Below are 12784 nucleotides of genomic sequence, written 5' to 3' on the forward strand. Positions count from 1 at the left end.
GATTTTTTTCAAGTTGAAATTGTCTACTCTGGAGTATTTTGCATCGTTGATCACCGTAGCATTAGACATCAGTATTCACTTGTGTAGCCAGAAAACGCCTGTGATTCGGGTATTAGTGGATTCTTCCGATCATATCCACTGCACTTAAATGGAGGGCATCATGGCTATCATAAGAATTATATTAGCATTTAGTGAATATCTAGTATTTGTGATTACTAACTTCTATGATAATCGTAATGTTATCTTCGAGTTAACCTGTATTTATTGATGAGTCGGTATCCCATTGCTCTCAAGGGTGAAGATGGGGAATTATTTTCCCCCTGATATTTTTAATCGGCGAGTGTATTTTACTTATCTATCTACTTAATCGGACTTTAAAGATCCCGTATTTTTATCTGTCTCTGAAGATCGTACAGGTACTTCAGCTAGGGAAAAATTGCTTAGAAAATATTTTCAGAAGTTCTTAGAGATTAATACAAAATTCTTGAACAAGGTATTTGCGGGAAATAAAGAGACCTCGCGAAGCATTTTTTGTCCTTTTAAATGGGCAAAATTTTTTTGTTACATTAGGGGCTAATGGTGTAAGGTAGTATGTAAATCGCGTGCGGTAGTGTTAAATATTTTTTCGTATCATCTACTTTTTGTTCATTCTCCCTTTCCACTTGTGAATGTACGAGGCATGTGCTTTCTTGATTGCTGCTTTGACTGGCTCTCACTCCGACCGTAGTGCCACTCATCGGACCATCACGTCGGCGTTTTAAACCTCCCAGCTCTCTTAATAGACCGCGCAGTTGTCCTGTTTACGACGGTAGTGGTCCATTATCGTCACGTTTCGGCTCTTATGTCGCTCACGTTTTTCCGCAGCCCCTCTTCCGAGGGTTTCTCCCGCCCTCCTTTTCCACCCCTTTATCTCCCGCCGTTGAAGTCGCTTTCGTCGGCGAGGGTAGTCGTCCACTGTCGCGTTGATGCATCGCGGCAGGTGAGGATTAGCGGAGGAGTGGGGATTTTGGGGGAGTGAGGGCGCTTTACGGGCAGGACTAGGTGGCGGCGACGGGGAAATGGTAGCTTGGGAAGGGGTTGGAGGGAAAAGGGTGAAGATCCGTGAAGGAGAAAGATTTCCCGTGAGTGAAAGGCGGTGTGGAGCCAGCACAGAGGGGGTGGGGTGTTGTGAGGGGGTTGAGTCAAGAGATCCAGATGGGGGCTCTTTCACATCACTCTGCTAGCTACCGCTGAAATGTTTGGCAGGGGATGTGATTTTTTTAAACTCATCATTCCCTGCCAAATTTTTGTATTAATAAATCATGTATTATCGTTGGTAAAATTTGTGGGAACTCTATAACAACTACTGGCTTAGTTTTGCATTCATAAACATCACCAAAATATGAAATAGTGGATTAAGTGACCTTCGTGTACGTTGTTACTTCGTGGCCATTTATTGGATATTTTGAAGCGTTTTTATGTAGCACGCACTCCGGCGCCAATTATGTTTTTTTGCTGTTCCTACGTAATGACGTGGTGCAACACAGAATTCCACTCAGTTTATATCAACACAAATGTCTGTGCGTAGATCTTAGGTGTTACTCCTCATCAAGAATGCACTGAAGATTCTACTGTGCTGATTTTTCGTGCGTTGGTGCCATTACACCTTATAGTGCCATTGGAATTTTTATTATAAGGCAGGAAATGGGTTAGGTGTAAATTGTAATGCTACACTACCTGACGAAAGATTAGGTTTTAAGATACGATGAATTCTGTTCATATCTTTTCTCGTATGCTGGAGAGATTCATTTAGCATTAGTAGAGTTAGTGGGTAGGTGTGCTGGAGACCTGTCTCGGCCTCCTTGCTCACGTCACTGCTCAGCACTTCGGCATGGCACTCGCCTTCGGCTACACACTCACTCCCGGGTCTGACTCCTATTCATCCTGTGTGCTCACCCCCCTACCACTCTCATCTCGAGCTCACATCCATTTCCTTCCATCGTCTAAAGTCACATCAACAACCGTCTTCATTCCTCCTCCGAACACTCCATCTTTCCTCAGCCTCTTTGCTCCCATCGTATTTTTAATTCTGCCTTTCTTACCCCACTCCTCAACATATTTATGCGCATTTGCCCCATCCCTCTTCTTTCCCATCGTTCCTATTCGCTGCTATTCTACGCATTATAACCACATAAGCTCGCATCTCTCATTCTGTTTCCCTTTCTTAATTGTTTTCGCTATTTTTAAAATTTTAGCATTTTTCAAAATTAGTTTTGATTTTAACTATGCTCGCTAAGGCTGTTATGAGTAAGATATCGCTGCTGCTTCACTCCCATTTTTATTTGGATTGTTTTCCTGAAGTTGTTATTTTTCTAATATTTATGCCACGTAATGTTTACGAGAATCCATCGAGTGTGTGAAAATTGACAAAATTTAATAGTGTCTTTCTCTTTTTTCCTCTCAGATAGATTTTTAAGCGTTAAATTGTTGTTTCAGTCATATGATTACGAGCGCAATGTATTATTTCTCTCGCATACGGTTTCATTTAGTAAAACTTTTAGTGCATGGATTTATATACAACTGTCTAGGCCGTAGATGTTGAAGGACGGTTTTGTCTCTATCTCTCCTCAATAAAGGCCATATTTTCTATTTTATCGTTGCTGCCAATTGTCTACGCCTCTCTTGGCGCAAAAGGATTACTTACTGCGTACTCGGTTTTGTGAATGAAAATCACCGTTGCTTTTTCACGTTTTTCAATCCTTTCCCTCTCAATATTATTGACGATGAGAGATTGAGTTACTGTCCAAAAAATTCGCTGTGACCTGTTTGTCACGTTATTCGCTGATCCTGTCTAATCACCGCGGATGATGTGTAGTGCATTTCGTGTAATCAAATTTTAACCCCCTGGTGTATGTTGGTGGTAGTTCACCCCCTGCCAAACACCATCGTAGATGGCTTGCAGGGTAATGTGTAGATTTATATTTTCCATCCCTTGACTTTTGGATGTCCGTCGGCATCTAGAACTTTTGAGTGTACCTTAATGCCCTTGATTTTAAATATTTATTTGCCATAATGTGTGACTGAATATATAGAAGAATATATTTTCTCACCTCTATTCCTTCCATACCACTCTCCTCTTAAGGCTGTATCACACAGGGCACGTCATTTCGCAGGTTAGCGCGGAAATAATTTTTGAAATTGCGAGAATGCGAGCACATAATTAAGAGCAGTGGCTATTTTTCCATCTCGCACCTATGCATTCCCACTTGCGTTCTAACAATTCTCCGCTTTACACGACGTAATTTTGACTGAGCCTTCGTGCAGACTTCATATTGCGCAATGACGTGCCGCGGCTAAAACGGCCCTTACACTTCTTATTAGTTCTTTCTTCTCTTGCCGTAAGCATTGATTCGTCTTATTGACCTCTTCTTCCTTGTATCCAAGTAGAGTTTCCCGGGGGGACTCACGTCATCCTGCTCTCCCCTTCCCCCTGGCGGCCTCTCCTATGTGCGTGGCTAACGTCGAGGAGCGTATTCGAAGGATGACATAAAAAGTAGATTGTGGAGGAAGGGTTCCTCTGTTTCAGATTTTCATCGCTTCACCGTCTCCTCATTTTACCACTCCGCTCGCTTATACATATATATATATATTCTGTTTTGTGCCCGCTAACACCTTTTCCTCGTCCCACGTGTCTTTTATAAGTCCCTTGCGTGTAAAATTGGATTGTTTCCGGAATATTTGACTTTTATATTTTTTTGTTAGTTAATTGATATGTTTTCAGTGTGATTCCCTTTTATGCGCTCTTTTTATAGCCACCTATTCTTCTTTTTTTGTCATTTCACGTCCTCGCACTATTTTCGTGACGTGACACGAAGCTCGTGGAAAGCATTTTTTTCCTCGCTTTCTGGGCTTGTTTTGACCGCCGGTAATGAGTGACTAGAAGCTCCGGGGCATTTTGCCTGTAATTAGTTATCATGCATAATGTGGCGATACAGACTGTCGGGTTTGAAAGAGGTGTTTTTAGATGTAGTTAAGTGTCGACTCAACACGGTTGACCTCCGATCGCGGCGGAATCCCTGTTGATAAGACTTTTTTAAGGAACCTAATTTGCTCTCAATTTTGGTTTCAACATTTTTTCTCAAAATTCATATAAAAAGTTGTCACAGTATTCATAATTTTCTAAATTAATCATTATTGATGATTTATTGCATCATATAGAAAAACTTTAACTGTTTAAGGCTTTAATTTTCCGTTAAACATTGTTTGGTTAACTAATGAATTGAAATTACCTCTGCATTTTTCAATAATGTGTGCACTACTGGTAGTAATTGGAAGAACAAGTGGAAATTGGAAATAAACAGTTAGATAAAAAACATCATAAACCTTTTCGAAAAGTAAACTTTTGTTTTATATTCGATTTCAAAAGTTTTCGTGAGTTATTCTTTTTTACTGTCGTCTTCAAATTGCTATTTCTTTTCATCGTGGTGATAATATTTTTTAGCCTTACGTCAATAGAGTCAAATTAAATTGAAAGATTCTCTGGCGGCTTTCCATTTTTTATTGCTTACACGCAATATTTACCAGATGCATAGTAATAAATTCACCATGGAAAATCATTTTAGATGGTTCTGTTCAGTCTTGATGTACATTTTGTGACTGGGTTGAACTTGGACTTTTGATTCGGTTGTTCGGTGATGAGCTCGCAAAGTACTTCAACACGAAGAGCCGATCTGGAAATCTTGTGATCTGATTCGCTCACGCCGTGCGGTCCTTTTCGTTGAGTAATATCGTCGCTCCCGATAAATTTCGCCGTGGACGTTGAAGCGTCCGAATAATAAGAAACCGCCGCGGCCTCGCGATAAATTACGAGCCCGCGGTGGAGAGAGAGGGGTGAGGGGGTGCGAGACGGGGATATATATCCGAAGGAAGAGTGGGCCCCGTGTTACCTTTTTCACCCTCATCCAACACCCATCCGCTTAAACGCCCACGCCCCGTGCGATTGGAGGCAGAAAAAAAATAATGGAGGAATTGGGAAGGCGATAGCGAGAGAGAGAGAGGAAAGACAGAAAAATAAGTGGGGAAGATAGGAGATGAATTCTCGTGGAAATTGGACAGATCGTGGGACGAAGTTGGGGAAGAAAAAGTGGGTGAAGGCGGAGGCTTGGGCGAAGGGATGGGCTCTGGGACGTGGGTTGGAACGGCTCGAATTTCAAGGCATTATAACTTTCAAATTTCAAGGGCCTTTCGCGACAAAAATAATGCTCTGCTTGGATATTTATGATTTTTTTCGGCGACGAATTGTGTTATCCTCAGTAGGTGACTCTACGGAGGTGAACTTCGTTTGTTGCTTTACTTGGGCGCTGCATTTGATGGAGTTTAGGGAGCATATGATGATTATCAGGTTTCCCACTTATTTTTCAAGGCGTCCCTGATCTACTACAATATGTATTATCAGTATTTCTAATAAAGTTAGTTGATATCAACGTTGCATTGATAACTTGAACTCTTTACTAGTTAGAACTATATCCTTGTGAAACAATTCTCAGCAGTAGTATTGAATGAGCTACTTAATAGTGCATGGCTATATTTTGTGGTACCATGTAACAGGTAATATAATGGCACAAAAGCTTTTATACGGCCCACGGATTTTTATTAATTCGACCCAAATTCTTAAAAACAATGTCTTTTTCATGGTCATTGAAACTTGGGACGGTTAATAAAAGTCTGTGGACTGTTCTTCTGTAATTATGTTACATAAAGAAAGAGATTACAAGTTCTTTCATTTTTTTTGAGAAAAAACTTGTGAATGATCTTATTTTTAGGGTCATTTTAGTAATACATGTCTGCTTTTAGTTGGTTACGTACAAATATTGGACCTGATCTGGATCCCACACACCAGTTACGGTGATCAATCATTTTCTTTGTGAAAGTTCACTAGGAATTTTTCAAGCAGTATGCCATCCCAGAGATTCCAATTCACCTTTATTTTAGTTCGATGAAGACACTAAAAAGTGTAGAAAACTGGCTATGAAATTATATATGTTAAAGTCTACAAAATGACCCTGCTACTGGAAAAGCGAAAGCTGCCTGTAGGATGGTGAGGAACAACTCCAAGGAACAGCGCACCAGAATCTCTGTCATCAGGAATAATAGTGCAGGCATTGATTGAAAGAAAAGACAAATTGAGGAGATGGAAGGGGTATCTAGGAGAGGGAAAAATATTACAATCGTGAACTTAAGAGATCATCTGTATGGAAATTTAACGGAAGCAGAGGAGTTTCTGGATGAAGAGCGATGCGGATTATGAAAAAGTAAGGGCTCAACACAACAATATTTGCCCATAGGCTCCTAGTAGAGTAGAGAATGGAGGAGATCATACCGTCGCTTATCGCGTTTGTGGCTAGGGTTTAGTTACGGAGATTAGAACTCAATATTTATAACCCTGATGTTAATCAGATTGCTCTACAATGACGGGAAAGTTTTTAATGTTTGTTAATGTAATGAAAGAGAAATTATGACGAGTGAGTTACAACGGTGAATAATTTGTATTCTACGATTTATTGATGACGGAGAAGTCACGGTGCAAACAGAGAAGGATATGAAGACAATTCTGGTAAAGAGATAGAAATACTGAACGATCCTATATCAACTATTTTTAGTCGGAGTACCTCTCATTTCTGACAAATTATTGGAGGTAGAAGAAATATCTTGCCTAAAAAACTACAACCGTTTCTTATGGTATAAAATCCATAAACGTAATAGATATGTGCTTGGTGAAATTGATACGGATAGATGATCACCGAGCCGAGGGTCGAGCCGTTTGGGTCTTCAATTATAAATACTAGCTATAGATATGAATTTATTTTGTTAATTGCCCATGAAAGGATTATCTGGCGGAATGGAGGAAACTTTAAGAAAAAAACTGGCGTACGATAACGTTTACGCGCAGTGCTTCGAAAAATCACTAGTCTGCCAAGATTTGGCGAAGCTCATCAGAGTTACCAAGATTTTCGGAATAAATCATCGTCGTAGACAAAAGTCTTTCCTGAGAGTATTTCATCTAAACTTTCTCTGAGACCATTTTTTGAGAATAGGAATCTTAAAACTAGGAAAGAAGGATTGTAGGTTAGTGTCGTCCGCGTCGTGCGAACGGAAATAAAGAAGAGGATAGCTCGATTTGAATTCGGTTGGATCGTCTAGAGGTGTGGGGAAAGCCGGAGAGACTTGAGAATTCTGAGTTGTAGGTAGGGTGGGGCTGTTGGTTGAGAGAGAGACGGGAAGGGAGCGAGGTTTTGGTACGAGAGGGTGGAGTGAGAAATCCTTCATCCGGAGAGTAAGAAGACGAACTCGAGCCGAGGAGTTGATGGGTTGTACGTCTTCGGCTGCAGCCATTCATCTCACACCCGATCCTCCTCTTCCCCTCCCACCCTCTCCTCCCCGCCCCTATCGCCCGAATGCCCTTTAACCAATCCTTCACCCGCATCCCCTCGTGTTATTCCCTCGCACGAGGTGAGACTTGCGATCGGAGGAGGAAGGCGGTGAGGAAACGGTCGGAAGTGGAAGAGTTGGGCTGAGTGCGAAAATAGATATCCGTGAGTGCTTTAGTCGTCTGTAGTTTTAAATTTAATTTTCCATGTAAATGGACCAATTTGAAAATATATATTCACATCGAAGCGGACCGAAATTCGTTAAAATGTTCCAAGCGAATCATATCGAAGTGAATCATTTTAGAATCTAAACGCATTGTAGTTTCTTTAGGCTCGTGATTGGATACTTTATTTACAACTTTTCTGGGAAATGCTTGCGAAAGAAAAAATATTAACCTATCTCTGATTTTACTGATATTATTTTGATTTTTATTGCTGCTTTCAGGATATGCGCATCGTACGCGGATTTGTATTCGAAATATGCCTTCTCTAAAGTAATGTGCATTGTTTACCGCCAGTGAATTTTAGTTTCCTCTGATAGTTTTTTTCTCGGCAGTTTTTTTCCGCTTTGCAAATGCTAATCGATGATATCTCTAGTGATGTACACATGGATATATGCAGGATTTTTCACGCGATGATAGAATCATTTATCCCCTAATTTTAATATAAGCTACAAATAAGTTTACATTTGAACCATTTCGGTAGTGTATCAAGCTACTGCTTCCTTAGTCGCGCAAGAATTAGGTAAAATATTTGGATATGAGAAAAAATATTTGGAAATGAGAAATCTCAGATACTTCTAACGGCTTCAGTGTCTTCAGAATGGAATGAAAAGTTTCATTTTACATTTGAATTAAAAAACTTTGGTTATGATTTGTGATACCATTAGAATGGAGACCAGACTTAACACGCAATAGAGTAAGTCATGTATGAGTGAATGTAAATTTTTTGTAATGTTGATCGGGAATTTGAAATTTCTGTATACCTTCCTGCGAAGAATTCTTCTCCCAATGCTACACTCTGTGCAGTTTCGTATAATATGGCGAAATATATTTTTTCTCGCAATGGAAGGGATTATTGTTGATATGAATCGTCTTATATCCGTAATCCACCATCCTAGTGGGACTGTTAGGCGTAGGTACCTAGTCGTTGGGTGCAGCAGCAGCGTTGTATGAGTGGGGACGTGGGCATCGAGAGCTTTCGGTGGAATAGGCGCACGTGTGTGGGGAAGAGGGTGAGATGGGAATGAGGTTGGATGTGTGCGATCGAGTAGAGGAGCAGGGGAGTTTTACGGGGCACGCGTTTATGTTCTCTCCCGCCCGCGCCCCGGGGCAAGGTTCGTCGTCGTGGTTTGAGCCCCGGCGGGGTCCAAGGGGAACGGGGGAGTTGGGCGGGATAAAGAGGGAGGAGGAGGGACATGGGCGCAGCGCATGGGAATAGAGTTTCGTCGAACTCGAAAGTTTTTGAGTATGTTCGGTTTGTTGGTCGGGCGCACCAGCGCGGGGCTTATTCCTTCGTTGCAGGAGGGATCGCCTCGAGGGATACGCGTGTTACAATCCCCGTGCTAGGGATTCTGGGAGTTAGGGGATGGGCGGGGGGGGGGGGGGGGGGGGGGCGGGAGAGAGGATAACAGGGGTAGGGAAACGAGCCACCTTCTCCGGCCTGGATACAGAAGGATGTTCCGCTCAGGACGGCCATGGGTAAATAAATGAAAAATATTCACTTCAGGACGGGGAAAATTTTCGCTTATTTTCCTCTTTTTCTGTGGGGGTTGGTGGCATTTAGTTTATTAGACTCAAACTTTTCTGGTTATTTCATTCCCCTCTAAATTCGTCTGGAGCAGGTAGTATTCCCTGGCTGCCTGTGATCTGGGTATTTTGTTGCTAGCTCCGTGGAATAGCTCAATGGTATCATCCGTTTTTTTCTTACTAGGAATCGATTTTAGTTAATTATTTTTTTTAATTCGATTTTTATTTGGTCGAATGGGCTTGCACATTTCTGACCAACTATTTTCGAAGATTCTTCGCCGATAGGTAGGTATTCAGTGTATCATTTATGAGAATTTTAAAATACCATTGAATGCCGTGGAAGATGAGTGGCTGTACAGTTCAAAGGCATTGGTAAGGTCCTGGATAAACTTCCAACCAATCAAAATTATTTAGCGACTGTTACTTATGCATTCTTTGTCGAGATCAGGTTCTTTCGCTTTGTACCTGTTGACGGCGCTCAGCTTCTGACATCTTTCACCCTAAGTAATTTGTAGTATTTTTTCATGCGGCCTTTACTACTTGACTGTGGTTACACCGTGGGTATAAATTAACTCATTCTATGGAGAGCCTTTCGATCTTCTACTTTAGATCTTACATAATTTTTATTGCTACCTTTATTTCACCAATTAAATATTTATACCCGATAACCTACCTTCTTCAAATTTATTCCTCGTGTGGTCCGCGCGCCGCTAATTTTCTCGTGTTTGATTGTGTAAAAAATGTTAATTGGAAATTAAAAAGCCTCTTGAAAACAATTTTTAATACTTTTTTATTGATGCGATTACGGCAAATTGATCAGAAGACAGAGCAAGGTGATTATTGTACTATCTTACCAGCCCGAACGTAAGTTAGTCGTATCACAGGAAATCCTTTCGTTGACTATTTTAAGATATATCCATCAGTCCGGCAACACCTTTCCAGCGTGTCTCGACATGCTTTATTCGTCCTTTCATCCTCGTAGTTCCTTATCCGTGCCCTTCCATGTGTTCTACATCTTTTCTAATGTTTTGACTCGCGCGTCGCGTCAGTGAACTCACCAAGCTTTTTTGTCGTGTTCATCTCATCTGGGAAAAGGAAGGATCTGTACCAGATTCTTGGCTAGCGTTTTACCTATTTCTGAAACTGGGATTATCTTTGGACACTTGAGGATTATCATTTAGATTTATCGTATCCTCATGAGTACAAGACGGTACATTCCAAAAGTAACTTAAGCTAAATCAGGAAATCAGCTGAATCACCGTGTCTGGAAAAATGTGGTTTTAGTGGGTATCCAAATAGTCGTGTGAAATTTCTCATTGAGTTATTTATGCTGTATGCAAATTTTGCGGAGTAAGCTCGATGCTTAATGATTTTCTGTGTACTTTCCTATCTCGTTGTCATTTCACTTCAATGTTGCAAAAAGTGGTTAACCGAATGAAACTGTTACGAACTTCCAGTGGATTGTGAGGCTTACTCTTGTTGGACATCTCGCCTGCTCGCACGCCCAATTCCACTGTGAGGTGTGAGCTGAAGTGCTGCGTCTCAGCCTGAAATATTGTCCCTCTTCCTCATCCCATTCATGTATTCCGTAGATCGTAGATTAAAAACTAGACTAAACCTTTTACATAAATTCAATTGCAGTGTATTTTCTGACGAAGTTAGCCATATCTTACGGACGCCAACATACCGCGGAAGATCAGATCATCTTCTATATTATTTCTACTGTATAGATACCTTTTCCTCAACTTATACGCAACCAAACTCTACAAATGAGGTACCAAAATGCACAGAATTTATCAGAGAACATACGACGGCCTATCTTACTTCCTAAATATTGCTATTGTTTCCTAAAATTGGTTTTTAAATAATAAAAAAACAACAAAAAACGGTAAATATTCCTAACGTTAACGGCGCACAAACTGATACATTTGTTCATTTGCAAAAATATCTCGCATTCTTTAGATCATTTTTATCAAAATGCGGCTGATTCCACATTCAAGTCTCCTGTTGATACGTAAGTATGAGTTATCATGTTCGTTTAACAGAGGATAGTGTAATAACTTCCAATGCTGTGTTGAAAGAGGTCCTCTGACCTTTGTACACGAACATTCCAATTAAATTTGTACATAAGACCCTGCCTTTTTTTCTACATTTTAAAATTAGAAACGCGCCTATCCCTCTGTGGACCTGCATTGAAAAGAGTGGGGAAAGCCCGCTGGGAGCGGGCGCAGCACGCTCGTATAAATAAAATAGGAGAGATAGATTGTAGAGTAGACAGATTCAGAATGTCTTTTTTTCCACAATCAATAAGAGACTATAACGGCAGCGGTAGAACTCACAAATAGATTGGATGACTTGTAGTGTAACCTACTAACTTTTGTATGTTAGCATGCATATACAATATAAGCATGTTTCTGAAATTTATTATTATTTCTAACAGCATGTGGTAGTATAATTTGCTAGTATGCGTGACGTTTTTTTGCACCGTGTGGTGTGGATGTGAGAACCCTATTGTAAGCTGGTGATTGATCACCCCCTGCCAAACACCCAAGAGGTGGGTCGCAGGGTATTATGAAGATGTATTCACGTTTCTTCACCTCAGGCCAATTATCAATGCCTGGTGGGTGAAGATCGTTCCAAAACTGGATTCGAACCCTCAAGACGTCTTCAGGTCTTCTTGCTACCGAGGTCAGCAAAGATTAAACGTGAGAGTAAAGAAGTTGTGGCCAATGTCTCCTCAGAATCTCGCTGCGGAAATGATTTACTTTACCAAATGAAACATAAAGATAAGATAGAATTTTCCTTTTGATGATGGAACAGAAGTGTGAAGCGACCGGATTTACTCAATCATTTGGGAGCCAATGTAAATTATTTATTTTCGATATTCATATTATTAATCATATATTCTATGAACTGGCGAAATATGGGTTCGAAAATGAAAAGGAGACTTCGTTGACTTCCACTGATTTATTTCGTCCGTACGACATGTTTCGAACCATAGGGGTCATTATCAAGTACTTGATCAAGTACTATTGAACGAAATATGGGCCACTTATTTCCCTGCGCCAGTAAACGAAGTTGATGGTAGATTATATCCTTGCCTCGCCTTCCTTAAATTGGTGAAGTAGAAAATTTGGTGTCTCCTCCACATCCCGACGCGGAAAGGCGTGGCTGCGAAGGCGCTTCGAGTAGAGACGGTGCAGGGGCGGGTTGCATGGGGCTGCTGCCCGGTGCGGTGGCCGGCAGATGCGACCAGAGGAGTGGTCGCGTGCTTGGCCCTTTCGCTTGCGTGCCAGGCCGCTCTCTCCCACCGGCACATGCTCCGCCGCGGCTGCGGCGTCTTGGAAGGCGGCGGCGGCGGAGGCAGAGGTGTGGGGGCAGGTGGTGAGGGGGAAAAGGAGGAATACCTGAGCAGCCACCCCCCCTCTCTCTCTCTCCTAATCCCAATCCTTACCCCCTCCCACAAAATACCCGGTCTGTTCCCGACATACCTCATCATGCAGGTACCCATGTCGGGATGATTTGGGGAACGGGCCGCGGTGTTCGTGGTCCCGAATGCATTGGGGAAATAGGGTTCTTAGGATTCCTCCCTATATATGAGACGAGATGTCTGAAGGTTAAAAGGGGGTT

The sequence above is a fragment of the Ischnura elegans genome, chromosome 1, assembly GCF_921293095.1.
Source record: "Ischnura elegans chromosome 1, ioIscEleg1.1, whole genome shotgun sequence".
Classification (NCBI taxonomy): domain Eukaryota; kingdom Metazoa; phylum Arthropoda; class Insecta; order Odonata; family Coenagrionidae; genus Ischnura; species Ischnura elegans.